At 47.1% G+C, this 16189-nt stretch overlaps 1 protein-coding gene and 1 long non-coding RNA gene across 4 annotated transcripts in view; one reads left to right on the forward strand and one right to left on the reverse strand.

Moving 5' to 3' along the window:
* ARHGEF2 (Rho/Rac guanine nucleotide exchange factor 2) overlaps positions 1-8917 on the reverse strand; it is a 121938-nt gene extending 113021 nt beyond the window's left edge. The window contains exon 1 of one of the 3 annotated variants that reach the window (XM_080984443.1): positions 8822-8917. The gene's annotated coding sequence lies outside the window, so the exon portion shown is untranslated. Of the gene's footprint in view, positions 1-851; positions 997-6554; positions 6878-8821 lie in introns of those variants that run through there. The other 2 variants (XM_080984441.1, XM_080984442.1) reach the window with 2 other exon arrangements.
* A 3715-nt stretch (positions 8918-12632) lies between these two features.
* Positions 12633-15870, forward strand: LOC308464857. The gene is made up of 2 exons (XR_013980162.1): positions 12633-14142; positions 14462-15870. It is a non-coding gene; the product is annotated as an uncharacterized lncRNA (long non-coding RNA).
* Positions 15871-16189: the final 319 nt, after the last annotated feature.

Below are 16189 nucleotides of genomic sequence, written 5' to 3' on the forward strand. Positions count from 1 at the left end.
GCCAGGCAGAAACTCTGCCCCTCCATTGCTTCACACACAACGGATCCATGTGTAAGAGAGAGTTACTCCCTGACACTGCAATTGCCGCTGAACGCTGATGCATCATGCCTGAAAAATCTCAAATCAAAACACTGGCAGGATTAATGGAAGCCAGGCCTTGCAGATAACGGACGGCAGAGGAGGAAGACTCCAGCATTCACCACTCCTCGCCCCAGATCGCTGAAGCATTCTTCACCTACTCCCTTGCAACACCAAGGCATAATGCCACCGCCATGTTCATCACCCTGCTTGTTTATGACGGCTGGCATGTGCCGTTTGGGATCTGTGCCCTGCAACTAAAATCTTTGCCCTGTTAACCCCCCCCCTCCTCACAAGAGGAGGCTAATGTGAGGGTCATAAAGCAGGTAGACTGCAAGGGCTCAACGCCCCCCTCCCCCAAAGAAAGCACACCTTGAGAAAACTGTCTGGGTTTGGCTGGAGGCATAGCATACAGGAGAACATAGGAAGCGCCCTTATGCTGAGTCAGACCATTGGTCCATCTAGCTCAATACTGTCTGCACTGACCGGCAGCAGCTCTCCAGGGTGTTAGGCAGGACTCCCCTCCAACCGTACCTGGAGATGCTGGGGCTTGAACCTAGCAACCTTCTGCGTGCAAGGCAAATGCTCTACCAATGAGCTACGGCTCCTCAGTTTTTGGAGGCTATTTGCATTGTTACCAGAGTAAAAAGGAGCAGGAAACCAAGAGGCTTTTTGCATCACCAGGGTCACACCATTCAAACCAGCAGCGGCAAGAGCTGCATTAACTGAGAACAGGCCACTGATGGGCAACAGGAATTACAGCCCCTTATTACCCTGCTTTATCTCCTGCCCGTCCTCTTTCAGTTGTGTCCCAACATGGCGCCTGTGGGTGCAGTGGTACCCTTGAAGTCCAGTCCAGCATCCATGAAGCCTCTGAGTCATGAGATGGTGGAAAGGGCTACTTTTTCCTTCCTTTAAAAAGCATCCAGAGCTGAAGGAGGAAGTGGGGAAGAGTGACTCTCTTTCCCACTTCCTCTTTCAGCTCTATGGGCTTTTCATGGCTCAGATGAATGCTACTGGATGTTGTTATTGTTGTTGTTTAGTTGTTTAGTCGTATCCGACTCTTCGTGACCCCATGGACCAGAGCACGCCAGGCACTCCTGTCTTCCACTGCCTCCCGCAGTTTGGTCAAACTCATGCTGGTAGCTTCGAGAACACTGTCCAACCATCTTGTCCTCTGTTGTCCCCTTCTCCTTGTGCCGTCAATGGACCCCTTCATGGATCACTGCCTTGCTGCGGCGAAGGGGCTTGAATAACTCAGAGAAGCTATGAGCTTTGCCGTGCGGGGCCACCCAAGATGGACAGGTCATAGTGGAGAGTTTTGACCAAATATGACAAGCCACTCCAGTATCCATGCCAAGAAAACTCCATGGACAATGCTACTGGATGCTACTGGCCAAATCCCATGGAAAAGTGACGTGTGTGTGTGTGTGTGTGTGTGTGTGTGTGTGTCCATTTCCTATCCTTCTGTTTTTCAGGGAGAGGTTAATCTAGGGGAGAGAAGTGACAGGAGGGGGCACCCACCCCACAAAATACAATGCTGCCAACATACCTGAAAAGCTAGCAACCCCTGGCTTAGATCCTAACCTCCTTAGGTCACAGGTTTCACTTCACTTTTAGTTTGTGCTATGCCGACTTTCTACATTGCTATACACAAGGCAGTTTACAAGATTCAAACAGCAACTGGTCTTCAGAAGCATTGCTGCCTCTGATCGTGGAGGCAGAGCATAGCCATTGTGGCCAGCAGCCGCTGACAGCTCCCTCCTCCACAAATTTGTCCAATTCTCTTTTAAAGCCAACCAAGTTGTTGGCCATCGATGCCTCCTGTGGAAGAGAGTTTCACAGTTTAACTTTGTGTCGCATGAGGAAGGGCTTTCTTTTATCCTTCCTGAATCTTCCAACAAACCCTCCCCACTTTTCTCCTATGATAATACTGCGGTAAAATACTAATAAAGAACGTATTGATCCATTTAAATGTTGCCTTTACTACTGTGCCAGTCTTTTAATTGTTTTATTATTGCTGAACGTGCAAACAGAGTGAAGTGCTGACCTACTTTACAGGGGCGGCCCCATCTTTGAAGGCCCGCCCAGTCCAAGAGTGGTTTAAAATAAAGGCCAAGAACCGCAGGAAGTGGAGAGCGGTAGCCCTGGCATTGCCCACATAGAGGCGGCAGCACCTGGATGGCAAACTGAGCAGCCAGGCAGGCCCCAGACTTCTTCCCCTCCTGAGATTTATTATAGTCCTGTTTAAGTTTGCCTATGTACATATAAATCAGCATATGCAGATTTTAAGAACAAATCTCTCCTCTTTGTTTTTATGGACAATGCCAAAACAATGCCACACTATCTATCACACTGCTTTATACAGAGCCAGGCTACGGGCCCATCTCGTCCAAAATTTTCTCCTAGGTACAAAAAGGTATTTCCCATCACTGGCTATCCAACCCCTTTAATTTAAGGTTGTCATGTTTGAGAAAGTGAAAATCCAGACACAGCTTTTGAGGGGGGCAAAGCTTTTTTTTTTTTTGCCAAAGTTTTTCTTGCAAAAGAAGTTTTTGAGCTATTTTCCTGGAGATTTCAGTGATTTCTGCCTGGACACTGTTTGCAGCTATTCTGGACATATGGCAACCCTATGTCAATTGGCAGTGCCTGAATTCAACCTGGGGACTTGCTTCATGCAAGACAGGTGATATGATAGCCGCCATCAGATATCTGCTGTCCCATGGAAGAAGAAGTGAGTTTGCGTTCTGCTACTTCAGAGGGAAGAACTCAAACCAATGGATTCAAATTAGAAGAAACGAAATTTTGACTAAACATGAGGAAGAGTGTTATGGTGGCAGGAGCTTTTCAACAGTGGAACAGACTCCCTCGGGAGGTGGTGGACTCTCCCTCATTGGAGGTTTTCAAACAGAGGTTGGATGACCAGTCTGTCAGAGATTCTTTAGCTGCGATTCTTGCATTGCAGGGGGTTGGACTAGATGACCCTCAGACCCCTTTCCAGTTCTACAATTCTCTGATTCTAAAACAGATGGTATGGCTCCCTCTCCAATAGGAAACTGTACTCATTTCAGCGCCAGCTAAAAAGGTTTTTGTTTAGACAAGCCTAAACAAAAGTTTAGTTTAAATCTGTTTTTGGCCTCTTGCTATTTTAGCTTTTTAGAGGTTTTGGGTTGTTGTTGTTAAATTTTTCTTATTGATAATTTTATGGGCAGTTTTTTGTAAACCACTTCGAGTTTTTTGGGGTTATTTTTACAATCAAGCAGTATATAATTTTTATGAAATAAATACATAAATATTGAACCTTACAAGTAAAATGAAGAGTGTCAAAAACATCGCCAATCATAATTGTGCAGCAACTCTAAATCTTTTGTCTTAAGACCTCTAGGAGCAGCGGATGTGGTTTTTAAAAAAGCCCCATCCTTGGAGGCAGCATGGAGGTGGTTATTCCTAAGGATCATTCAAGGAGAATGCAAAAAATTCACCAGGGGGCGAACCCCACAGGAAAGTGGACCCACTTAGCTGTGGAGAACAAGGACCTCAGTTGCCCAAGCAACCAGATTTCCATTTCTAAAGGTCTTTCGCAGGGAAACATTTCCCCCCCATTAGTAAGCAAATGAGGTCCAGATTCAAATCAGAAGAGAAGCATTAACCTCAAATGTCCCCAAGTGTGATTTGCTGTGAGGGCTGCTCTTCTGCCCTCAGCTTATGCCCACACAACAGAGTAAAACCATTCACCAGAGGAGCCACAAAATGGTGTAAAGTGGTGCCCTGACCTCAGCCTTGCTTTTTTATTCAAAACTGGAAATCCTCAAGAAGGGAACCCCAGTGCTCTAAATTTGCACCCCCAGGATTATCTTCAAGCAACAGCTAATCTAATGTGTGCACAGCCTATAAAATAAAAAATGAAAATGCAAGGCCAATATCTCTCATAGGTCAATATCTCTTAACACCGGAAGAGCCAAACCTTCAGTTTAAACAGAACTCTCCAGCAGGGCAGAATTTTAAAATGGCAAACCGTAGCAGAGGCAACTGGAAAACCCCATCCTAAGGGAGGAAGACAGAAGTGCCTGGCGTGCTCTGGTCCATGGGGTCACGAAGAGTCGGACACGACTAAACAACAACAACAACAAGGGAGGAAACGCTGAAATGTTTGCCTGGGGTAGGGGAAGAGGAGATGAGGGTAGGCTTGCCTTCAACTACCTAGAGACCTGGGTCGTGCAAAAGGTGGAGCAGACCTGCTCTCTGTTGATCCAGAAGCCGGGAGGAGACCCAGTGGGCGGAAATTGCCGGGAAGCAGATTTCAGATCAACCTGAGGAGAAGATTCCTAACCGCAAAAGCTACTTGGCATTGGGAGTTTCTCTGGTGACTACGTGGGTGGGGCGCCTGTGGAACACCCTCCATGACAAGGATATAAATAACTATATAGCTTTTAGAAGACACCTGAAGGCAGCCTTGTATAGGGAAGTTTTTTTTTTAATGTTTGATGCTTTACAGTGTTTTTATATTTTGCTGGAAGCCTCCCAGGGTGGCATATAAATAAAAAAATTAGTATTAATAGTAAAGTAAAGTAAAGTAAAGGTAAAGGACCCCTGGACGGTTAAGTCCAGTCAAAGCCGACTATGGGGTTGCGGTGCTCATCTCACTTTCAGGCTGAGGGAGCCAGCGTTTTTCCACAGACAGCTTTCTGGGTCATGTGGCCAGCATGACTAAACTGCTTTGGGCGCAAAGGGGCACCGTGACAGAAGCCAGAGCGCACGGAAACACCATTTACATTCCCATCGCAGCGGTACCTATTTATCTACTTGCACTGGTGTGCTTTCAAACTGCTAGGTTGGCAGGAGCTGGGACAGACCAACAGGAGCTCGCCCCATTGTGCGGATTGAAACAGCCAACCTTCTGATCGGCAAGCCCAAGAGGCTCAGTGGTTTAAACCACAGTGGTAGTAGTAGTAGTAGTAGTAGTAGAGTAGTTGGAAATATGGCTGGATGGCTACCTGTCACTCACAGGATGCTGCAGTTGCAGCATATAGGAACTTAAGAGGAGCCTGCTGGGTCCGGCTAATAGACCATCTAGTACAACATCTGTTCTTATGGAATTGCAGACATGGAAGGGACTCTCGGGGTCATCTAGTCCAACCCCCTGCAATGCAGGAATCGCGGCTAAAGAATCCCCTAACAGATGGCCATCCAACCTCTGGTTAAAAACCTCCAATGTAGGAGAGAGCCCTCCACCTTCCAAGAGAGTCTGTCAAACAGCTCTTGCCATCAGAAAGTTCTTCCTAACTTCTAGCTGGAACCTCCTTTCCTGTCATTTGAATCCATTGTTCACGTCCTACCCCCTGGAGCAGCAGAAAACAAGCTTGCTCCATCTTTCATGTGACTTTTATTAACTGCCATGTTTGAATTAATTTCTCCTTGTTCATTTTTCAAGGGTGACTGTCTCAAATGTCCTTATGTTCATTCTGGAATTTGTACACCACTTGCGAGAGCGACTGAGTTCTGTAAAGCAGCACAGAAGTCTTAAAATGAACCGATGGAATCAAGCCTGATTCTTTAGGCTTGTCTCGTATCAAATACCCTAAAGCTTTCCTATTTCTCTCCCCACCACCACCACCTGCCTTGGGGAAAGAAAGCAGATTATCTTCAGCATCAGTGTGGAGGATAGTAGAGGGTGCCCCTTAGCATGTGCAGAGTGCATTTCCCTCCACAGCAAGCTGGCATATCCATGATACCACTCTGTGGCTCTCCAAGGAGGCATCAGCTTATTTCCAAAAGCCAACAGGATGCAAACTCCGCTTTACAGTCCCAAGACACAGGGTGAAGGTTAGAGAGGAAGTAACTATATGAAAATCTTGAAGACGGGAGAACAGCTCAGAAGGAAGCTTTTTAAGAAACCACAACAAACCTCCGACAACAACAAATCAGGAACATTGCCAAAGAACCAGTTTAAAAAAATAATAATCACAGACCCGCAAACCAACATAAAATCTTTCCAAACTCATATTCAGGTACTGCCTACCTCAGCCTCACAATACATGACCTACATCTCTCATTAGAGAATGAAGGCACAGCTCACTCTGTGAAAAGAACTCTGCCCATGCTCAGAGGGACACAACCATCCTTTTCCACATGCTCTAGGGCTAAGCCTTGAAAGAGAGTCACGACTGAAGCAAACCCCCGCGAAGCCGTCACCAAAAAGACCTCTGGGCACGTGCAGAGTGCCTTTGCTACAACCAGCCCTGCGTGGCTGATCTTAAGGAGCAAAAGCTTCCAATCCAGGGAGGTCAGAAGCTATAACTCCAGGCCGCCCTCAAACTTCTGGCATCTATGGGGTCCCACCCCCCAAATAATAATAATAATAATAATTAAACTTCGTTTTGCTGCCAAGAGAACAGGAGAGCATCACCACCTGAAATCCATTTATAATACGGGAGGGAGAAGGCAAAATCAAACAAACAAGCCCCTACAAAACGTACCTTTTGCAGAAGAGGGAGCAAGCCAGTCTCCCATCAGCTCAATTCCTCAGTTTCCCCCCAGTGTTGCTTCTGCCCTGGAGTTTCAGGGGGGTGGAAAAGGGTGAAATTAACCAGGATATCAGGTGTCCCTGGGCAGAACCAAAAGCCACCTTTTGCACCTCCTGGCTTGAGGGTTGCTTCCCAGCCTTTTCCCTTTCTTCCTCTCCTCTGCTCCAGCCTCCTCCTCCCCTGACACCAAATAAATCAGGAACAGCCGCCCTGCGTTTAGATCCTCCTCGGAGTTAACCCTTTGCCCTTCCTTCCGCCTGAGGGCTCTTTGCAGCCACAGCCCCGAGGGGGGAAACTTCTGCTACTCCTGCAAACAGGTTAGGGTCCATCTCTCCCCGCCCCCCATGCCAGTTCTCCAGGGTTTTATATGCGCCCCAGGACCTGCCAATGAGATGGGAAGGCAGAAGAAAGAGGTCCTCTCTGAGCTTGAGAAACAGAGGCACTCATAACTTAAAGGGGACAGCGCACAAATCATGTGTACCTTAGAGAGGAGAGAGAGAGATGGAGGAGGGTCGTCTTGAGCTAACACAACCCAAGAAATCCAAATCAATCTTCATCTCAAATGGGGAGAACCTATTGTTTCTATTACCACCCAGTTTGCTCCAATGTATGCGCCTTAGGGGCAGAGACCAGATATTTTTTCCGTTTTCATTCATCTAAATAACCTTATGTATGTAAATAATAACTAATATTTCATCATCATAAACATATTTGTGGCCTAATTTGTGTAGTTCCTTTACCCTATTTTATAGTCCTTGTGGGTCTTCCAATTAGCTATTTATTTTAAAAAAAAGGAACGAAGAATAAAGTGTACAGTATTTGAACATGCACCTTTCCTCTTGAAAGGAAACAAGAGGCTGTTATTAGCATCTATTAGGCTAAGCTGCCACCCTTCCTCCAGACCTCCCATCTGCATATGCACAACACGTGTGCCTTTAAAAAAAATTAAAATATGTACTTTGCATTCCCTTTTTTGTTGTTTTGTGTTATGATCCTTAGGTGAAGGGTGATTATACAAATTTAATAATTTACTGATGATTTGCTAATTATTCTATGCAGTTTATGTTGTATTTGCAGTATCCTATAATTATCATACAGAATCATATACAGTGGTACCTCGGGTTAAGTACTTAATTCCGTTCCGGAGGTCCGTTCTTAACCTGAAACTGTTCTTAACCTGAAGCACCACTTTAGCTAATGGGGCCTCCTGCCGCTGCCGCACCACCGGAGCACAATTTCTGTTCTCATCCTGAAGCAAAGTTCTTAACCTGAAGCACTATTTCTGGGTTAGCGGAGTCTGTAACCTGAAGCGTATGTAACCTGAAGCGTATGTAACCTGAAGTACCACTGTAATTGTGAAGTTGGAAGGGACCACATGATTACTCTAGTACTACCCCCTGGAATGCAGTATTTTTTTGTACAAGGTGGGGCTCAAAACCAAGACCCTGAGATGAAGAATCTCATGCTCCACCAGCTGAGCTATCCCAGAGATTACGTTATTGTTATTTATTGTTTGTAAGCTGCTTTGCAATTCACATGAATGAAAAGCAGCATAGAAATATAATGAATCCCCCTGAGCACATGCAGATTGCCTCTCCTTTAAAAAAAAAAAGTTTTTTTTAAAAACAGGTGTGAGAACAGAGTGCTTCAAGGTACATGCAGAGTGTTGTCCCTGCGTGTTTACCCTTTGGCACAGGTCTAAGCATACACTGTTGAATGTATATTGAGAGGCAGTGTGATGTAGTGGTTAGAGCGTCAGACTATGACCTGGGAGAGACCAGGATTCAAATCCCCACTGGACCATGAAGCTCACTGGAGGTGACCCTGAGCTCAGACATTGCCTCTCAGCCCAGTGTACCTCACAGGGCTGTTGTGGGAATTCAATGAAGAGGGGGGGGGGGAGAGAACCATGTACGCCACACCTTGAGCTCCTTGGAGAAAAAAAGGTGGGATATAAATGCAATAATTAATAAATGAATAAACAATACCTTGAAAACACACTTTCCACCCCTCCAGGCTCTTAGAATCACAGAACTGTAGAGTTGGAAGGGACCATGGCGGTCATCTAGTCCAACCCCTTGCAATGAGGAATCTTTCACCCAACGTGGGACTCAAACCCTCAACCCTGTACCAGCTGAGCTCTCGCAGGTCTTTGTTGACTATTGGGCCTGGAGGGTGAAATTCTGGCTGGTCCAGTGAAACTCTGACTTACCACTCACCTTGAAATCATGCTCAGAGGCACTGTCTTTCTATTCATATTTAGATGTGTGTGTGTTTTTGCCACAGAGGGAGGAGGAGAAAAGGCTTCTGGGTGGGCCAAAGCAGTAAATAATAATAATAAACCACCAATAGGAGGAGGTATCCTGGAAGCTAGGCTAGGAGGAGGTATCCTGGAAGAGAAAGAGAGAGAGAGAGAGAGAGAGAGAGAGGGAGAGAGGAGGGAGGATGGCAAAGTCAGTGTGATAACAGAGGTGAGGCAAGGAACACACAAACACACGTCACCTTAAGCCCTCACCTTGTGCACACAGAAACACAAGGCACAGACAGCAGCCCTCCTGCAAACATTCACACGCATGGGTGGAGCCTCTCCCGGCTGCTTCTGGGCACTGTTAAACCCTTGAATGTTGCAGAGGAAATAGAGAGAAAATTCTCATACAATACTAAAACTTTAGGTCACCCAGACTGAACTGACAGTAGATTCAGGAAACAAACACATAATTAGCCAATGGAACTCCCTGCCACAAGATTAGGTGATGGCCGGAGGCTTCAGAAGGGGTGTGTATCATCAGAGTTCCCAGGGAAGAAGGGCTGATTGTTAAACCACTCTGGGAGTTGTAGCACTGGGAGGGGACTGGGGGGGGGTGTCTCCTAACAAGCACCCTTAATGAACTACACTTCCCAGAATTCTTTGGGGGTAAGCTGCAACTGTTTAAAGCGGTATCGTAGTGGGAATGTGGCCTTTACGATCCAGAGTGACTGCGGTTTCCCAACCAAATACAGTGGTACCTCGGGTTACATACGCTTCAGGTTACATACACTTCAGGTTACAGACTCCGCTAACCCAGAAATAGTACCTCGGGTTAAGAACTTTGCTTCAGGATGAGAACAGAAATCGTGCTCCGGCAGTGCAGCAGCAGCAGCAGGCCCCATTAGCTAAAGTGGTGCTTCAGGTTAAGTACAGTTTCAGGTTAAGAACGGACCTCCAGAACGAATTAAGTTCTTAACCCGAGGTACCACTGTAATTCAAACAAAAACATGTCTCTTCTAGGAGACTTTGCAAGCAAATGATAAATTATACCATTTAATTTCACTCACCCCCCCCGAAAAAAAACTAGATTAAAGGAAAACAAAGCTATGTATCACAACTAAAACAGAGCAGTAAGAGTGAAACTAGCGTACAAAAACGTTCTACTGTGCACCGATGAAATTTATTGCAAAGAAAGGTAAATATGGGGAGAAACCTGTACTGAAATTTTCACGAGGGCTTTAAGAAACCTTTCAAACTGATGCAGAAACATGTCAAATTTAAGATGAGTAAAAATGAGAAATGGAGAGAAAGTTTTTTCTATCTCAATGGACGTAGCGAGGGGGGGCGGGGGGAGCTGCTCCCTGCAAATCAGTACAAATCAATACAAATCTTAGGTTCTGCGCCCCCCCCCCAAAAAAATCCTGGCTACACCCATGCCTGTCTCCTCTTTGCTACTTGCCGCCCTTTTAAACACAGACTCTCTTGCAGTTTGGAAAGCAAACAGGGGTGGCTCCTCTTGAGGAGACCTTTGTGCAGCATGGCAAGGATGGCCAAGTGCCAACCTCTCGGCCGCAGCCTTCCAAGGAAGGCTCCGCTGTGCTCAGGATCCTGTTTGCAGGGTCCTCTGAGGACGTGCAAAGCGCTGCCTCTCGCCACCGCTCAACATCCACAACTGTCCTCCAGTGCAGACCACGGGGCCCTCTGAGCATGTGCCGAGGGTGACATTGATCTGCTCCTACGGGTGGAATCCAGGAAAAGCAAGTTGGAACTGCACCCCTTTTTTAAAAAAAGCAAGGTCTTAGCTATGACTGACTTCAGCCCTGTTTCAATTAGCACGGTGTGTGGCCTGATCCTGCTCATGTCAGCCTCACTGAGTTCAACAGACTCCCCAAGGAGTCTCGATTGTCAGGTCTCTTCCTGCGTTGGGCTCATGGAAGTCTGGATATGTTGAGGTCTGGGGGATCACCTGAATTTTCTCCACAACACACTAGGAAGACAGAGTGGCGTAGTGGTTAGAGCATGGGTCGACAAACTAAGGCCTGGGGGCTGGATCCGGCCCAATCGCCTTCTAAATCCGGCCCGCGGACAGTCCAGAAATCAGTGTGTCCTTTTATTTAAAATGCATCTCTGGGTTATTTGTGGGGTCTGCCTGGTGTTTTTACATGAGTAGAATGTGTGTTTTTATTTAAAATGCCTCTCTGGGTTATTCGTGGGGCATAGGAATTTGTTCATTCCCCCCCTAAAAAAAAAAAAGTCCGGCCCCCCCACAAGGTCTGAGGGACAGTGGACCGGCCTCCTGCTGAAAAAGTTTGCTGACCCCTGGGTTAGAGTGTCAGACTAGGACCTGGGAGGCCTTGGTTCAAATCCCTTGAGCGCCAGTCACTGCCTCTTGGCCTAGCCTACCTCACAGGGATGTTGTGGGGATTAAATGAGGCAGGGGGAGAACCATTCACACTTCCCCACACCCCTTGAGCTTCTTGGAGGAAAGTTAGAATATAAATGTTGTAGTGTAATAGTAACAACAATAATAACAAATAATATTTTCAGAACACACACAGGGGAGTGGACTCCTCTGACAGCAGATCAATCTTACCATTTCTCACTTCATCAGGAAACTATTTCAGCTGCAAGACCCACAAGATTTTTGAAGCAGAGCTCTTTATCCTCGTCTGTATTGGATTTGAAATTGTTTTTCTTTTCCTTTTTCTAAGTACTGTTTTTAATAAATTGCCGTAATAGTTTTTAGTTGCGGGCGCTTCCACCGTGAAAATGCTTTGAGATGCTTTAGGGGAGGCAATTAATTAATCAATGGGAAACAAACTCAACTCTGTGCTTCCAGCGTTTCGGCGAAAGAGATCGCCTCAAAAGTCAGCAGGGCTCACCCTCGTGGACACAATGATGCAGGCTCATTTGGGCAAGCTGAGAAACTGGAGCCAAGTATTCAGATAAGTTGACGCAGCCAGAAACTGGAAAGGCTCAGAGCAAACCGCTTGCCTTGCATGAAGAAGTTCCCAGGTGCAATCTCCCACTGGCACCTCCAGAAAAAGATAAATGTTTGACAATAGGTTATTAGGGTTCAAAAACGTACCTCATCAGCATCTGGGGTCTGTGAAATGGCAGGTGCCTTTAATGCAAGTCTGCTAGAGATGTGTCCATTTAACTTCTAGGGACTGCGGAAGCAAAGCTGGCTCTAGCATGAGCCCAACTGATGCAGGGCGCTTCAACAGCAGATTTGGGGAAGGAGGAGGGCGGCATTTCAGAGTCCTTTCTCACCTGCTTCATTCTTCCATGACTGGCTACCCGGTGTAGGAAGCTCACTGCCAGGCAGAGCCCAGAAGGAAATGACTAGGCCTCTACTCCCTCCTCCTTGTCACTGGGTCTGCTTAACAGGTTTCCGCCAGGGCGACCTGCTTCAAAGAACTTAACTTGACTTTAGGGGGATCATAGGCGGATGCCGGTGCTGAGACTTTCAGCAGGTTACATGTGCATGTGTGCACAGGCGTTTAAATTTGTGGGCTGTGCAGGTTCTCTACAGGCTGCCCTGGTTGCAAGGATATTTGAGCCAATAAGTCAGGTGTTTAATGTCTCTTGGCCATGGCGGTGCAACGGAGCAGGAATTCAAGGGATATTAAGGAAACAGACCAGGGCCAATCAGAGCAAGAATCTCTTCTGGTTCTGCCTCTGCAGTTTTAATTCTCCAGTTAGAGGCAAGCTACAAAGTGTAATACCATTGCAGAGTTTAGCATACCACCTGCCAATTACAGTGGTACCTCTGGTTACATACTTAATTTGTTCCGGAGGTCCGTTCTTAACCTGAAACTGTTCTTAACCTGAAGTACCACTTTAGCTAATGGGGCCTGCCCCGCGGCCGCTGCGCAATTTCTGTTCTCATCCTGAAGCAAAGTTCTTAACCCGAGGTACTATTTCTGGGTTAGCGGAGTCTGTAACCTGAAGCTTATGTAACCCGAGGTACCACTGTAATTTGAAACAGTTTTCATATTATGGGTCCTGCTTGGGTGAAAGTGGAAAGGGAAAATAGCTTCAGTCAAAGGACGGAATGGGGTGGTCCTCCAGGCATCTTGGTGCCAGGTCTTGTAGGGCTTTGTGGGCATTACCCAACCTGGCGCCCTCCCGGTGTTTTGGACTTTCAATTCCCATCAGCCCCAGCCAGGACTCTGGAATGTCCAGCTGAACCACACCTCCCCGCTGCTTTTACACAGAAGCCTTTAAAAACAGGAGATTCCAGGGACTTGCAGCTGTGTTGTTAAAGATTGTGGATACAAAAGGAAGGCTATAGCATGCATGTTTTGCCTGCAGAAGGTCAAATCCAGGTATCACATGTTCCAGGCAAGAGAATCTCAGGTGCCGGTGCTGACAAACAAAGGGGGAACGGCTGCCAACCAAGGCAAGCGATAGAGCACAGGTCAGAGCTCCAAGAGCTCATTGTTTATGTTACTTTTGATAGAGCAGCTTCTCCAAAAAACTGGTGCCTCAAGTTGGATCACAATAATTCAGACCCTGGCAACTTCGAAACCAGAGTTCAGTAGTACCTCGGATTACATATGCTTCAGGTTACAGACGGACCTCCGGAACGAATTAAGGACTTAACCCGAGATACTACCGTACTGCAAGGTACTCTGTGTGGGGCTTTCCCTTGCACTTGGCCCCAGAAACTGCAGCCAGTGCAGAATGCTGCAGCACAGTTGCTGACAGGAGTGGCTCTGTGCCAGTGGGCAAATGGGTGGGTTCCCGTCCCGTCCCTTAACCGTCTGGTAGTTAGAAAGACAAAAGCCAGAGCTGAGGTGGGTGGGAGCTAGAAGCTAGAAGCAGGCTGGGCAGCTGAGAGACAGAGCCATGCCTGATTTCTGCTGCAGCTGTGGGAGAAGCAAGACCCTCTGGGGGTGTTAATGCCGTGAGCGCCTCTGTCGTAGGCTCAGGTTGTATATACAGTGGTACCTCTGGTTACGTATTTAATTCGTTCCGGAGGTTCGTTCTTAACCTGCAACTGTTCTTAACCCGAAGCACCACTTTAGCTAATGGGGCTGCTGTGCCGCCGCTGCCACGGCGCGATTTCTGTTCTCATCCTGAAGCAAAGTTCTTATCCCGAGGTACTATTTCTGGGTTAGTGGAGTCTGTAACCTGAAGCGTATGTAACCCGAGGTACCACTATACGTCTAAGTAAACCATACATCCTAGAGACACCACAGTCTCTGCTGTCCCTCATTCTGAGGAAACCGAACCTGGGAATCTTGCACCACTCAGGAGATTAGGATGGTGTGCGACATTATTTATGTAAGTATTTATATATTATATAGCATTAATAGCTCTCCGAGTAGCTTCTGAAAATCACTTCTAAGATGGCCAGTGAAATGGGAAATAGGGTTGCCAGGTCAGCAGCATCCCTGACCTTGAGATTTCAGGATCCAAACCTGAGACCTAGGTGTGGCCTCTGGTGTTGTCACAGGGGAGGGCCCTGGAGACGGAGGTTAATTGGGAGAGGGAATGGGAGAAGGGAGGACACCTCCCTAGAGATAATTTGCAGCCAGCACCTACCAGGTTGAAGCTTATAAGCAGCATGCAGTCTTAATATATTTTTTTCTTATTATTAAAGGCACTCTTGCCCACCCAGATATTCAAATCCTCTGTACCCCCACCCCCGCCGCCACCTGAAGGACATCAGGCAAACCTGGAGACTTAAAGTCAGCCTTAGAGATCTCACAGCCCGAATGGGAAGCCAAGAACCATGTCCCACAAGGCCAGCTAATGTAATTCTTACCTGCCCCTCTGAGGTCAAGTCCTCCCAGATCGGATTCCCACCTGGATTGCAGGACTCCTTGGCTGGCAGAGTTGTTCATCACATAATTAAACTGCAAAGTCCTTAAGGACAACTCCAAATCATCTCCAAATTAGCTGGAATCTTGTCCTGAGAAACCCCCCTTGAAAGGAGCAACCCTGGAAAGCTGGTGAGGGGAGGGGAACACTCTCAAGGGCAGCCCTTGAGCAGAGTCCTTGAGTTTGCTTTCATTTCTCTTGCTTGTTTTCTGCTTCCAGAGCCATCCCAGAAGAGTGACCCGGCAGCGGCAGCGGCAGCAGCAACAGCAACAAACACCGGTGGTGGCTGAGGGGGTGAGGAATCCAGAAAAACGCTGCAGCAACAAAAGCTGCAGTGTTCACTCACAGAAAAGCCGACGGGGCCTTTTTCTGCCTACACCGCAGAATTCCCAGAGAACAAGGCCCCGGTGGCCAGAGGCTCTGAGGTTGGACCAGCTTCCCTCTAAAAGCCTATGCCCATCCAAAATTTAGAATCACTGCACTGAGCGAGAAGGTCTGAGCGCATTTGAAGCAGAAGCGAAGGTGCAAGGCAGAAGTTGGGATTATGGGCTGCGGAACTGACCTTGATGAGTGCTTTTGCTTTAAAAGGAAACACAAGCAAATTTCTAGTCCTTATTGATTTCAGTGGGTCAGTGTACAGCACACCCTCTGACATAGGGCCACATTTGTAGCGGAGAGCCAGGGTTATAAAGCTCCCTGGGTGACCTTGGTGGCCAGTCACTGCCTCTCAGCCTAACCTACCTCACAGGGTTGTTGTGGGGATTAAATGAGGAGGGGAAGAACCACCGCATACGCCACTTTGAGCTACTTGTGGTTGGGAAATAGATGCAATCTACAACTTCAGCATAGGAGCCAACTGCTAGCCAACTCAAAATATTTGAGGGGACCAGCCCCCCCCCCCCGATGATGGGCATTGCCATTCAAATGGTGTGTGCGCCCTGTGTCATGTGATTATGTGGGGTGAGGCTTACCTGCTCCCCCCAATATTTTATTCAAGTTGGCACCCCAGTACTGTACTGCAGTCCTCACTCAGAATATCACTGCCCAACCTCCCTTATACATTGGTAAGGCGCTAGTCCTCCACGTTGATGCTGTCCCTTGTTACCTTGCAATTGTCTGCCTCCCACCCATTTCTGTGCTGCAGGAACGTTCATTTCAGTAAATATATATATGAATGAATGAAATATATACCTGGCCTGCGATCCATTTTCAACAGTTCGGACCTTGCTATTAAAAATCATAATAACCTCAGCCTGTGCATTTACACAACTCTCAGCAAAACGACGGCAAAAACGTTTTGCCAGCCTCAATAAATAAAAAGAAAACACTTTGACCATGCACTGTTTCACCTTTGAAAGAAACTCAACTCATTGTTCTTTTTGCTCACTTTCTGCTTTGGGGGCAGCCCCCAACTCCCAGCCTAACACAACACACATAAGTCTTGTGAACATATTGAAGGGTTTGTAAAATGGCTGCTAAGGGAGACTGTGCTCTTTCGGAGCTCTTG

This window comes from Podarcis pityusensis (genome assembly GCF_964106645.2).
Source record: "Podarcis pityusensis genome assembly, chromosome: 16".
NCBI lineage: Eukaryota > Metazoa > Chordata > Lepidosauria > Squamata > Lacertidae > Podarcis > Podarcis pityusensis.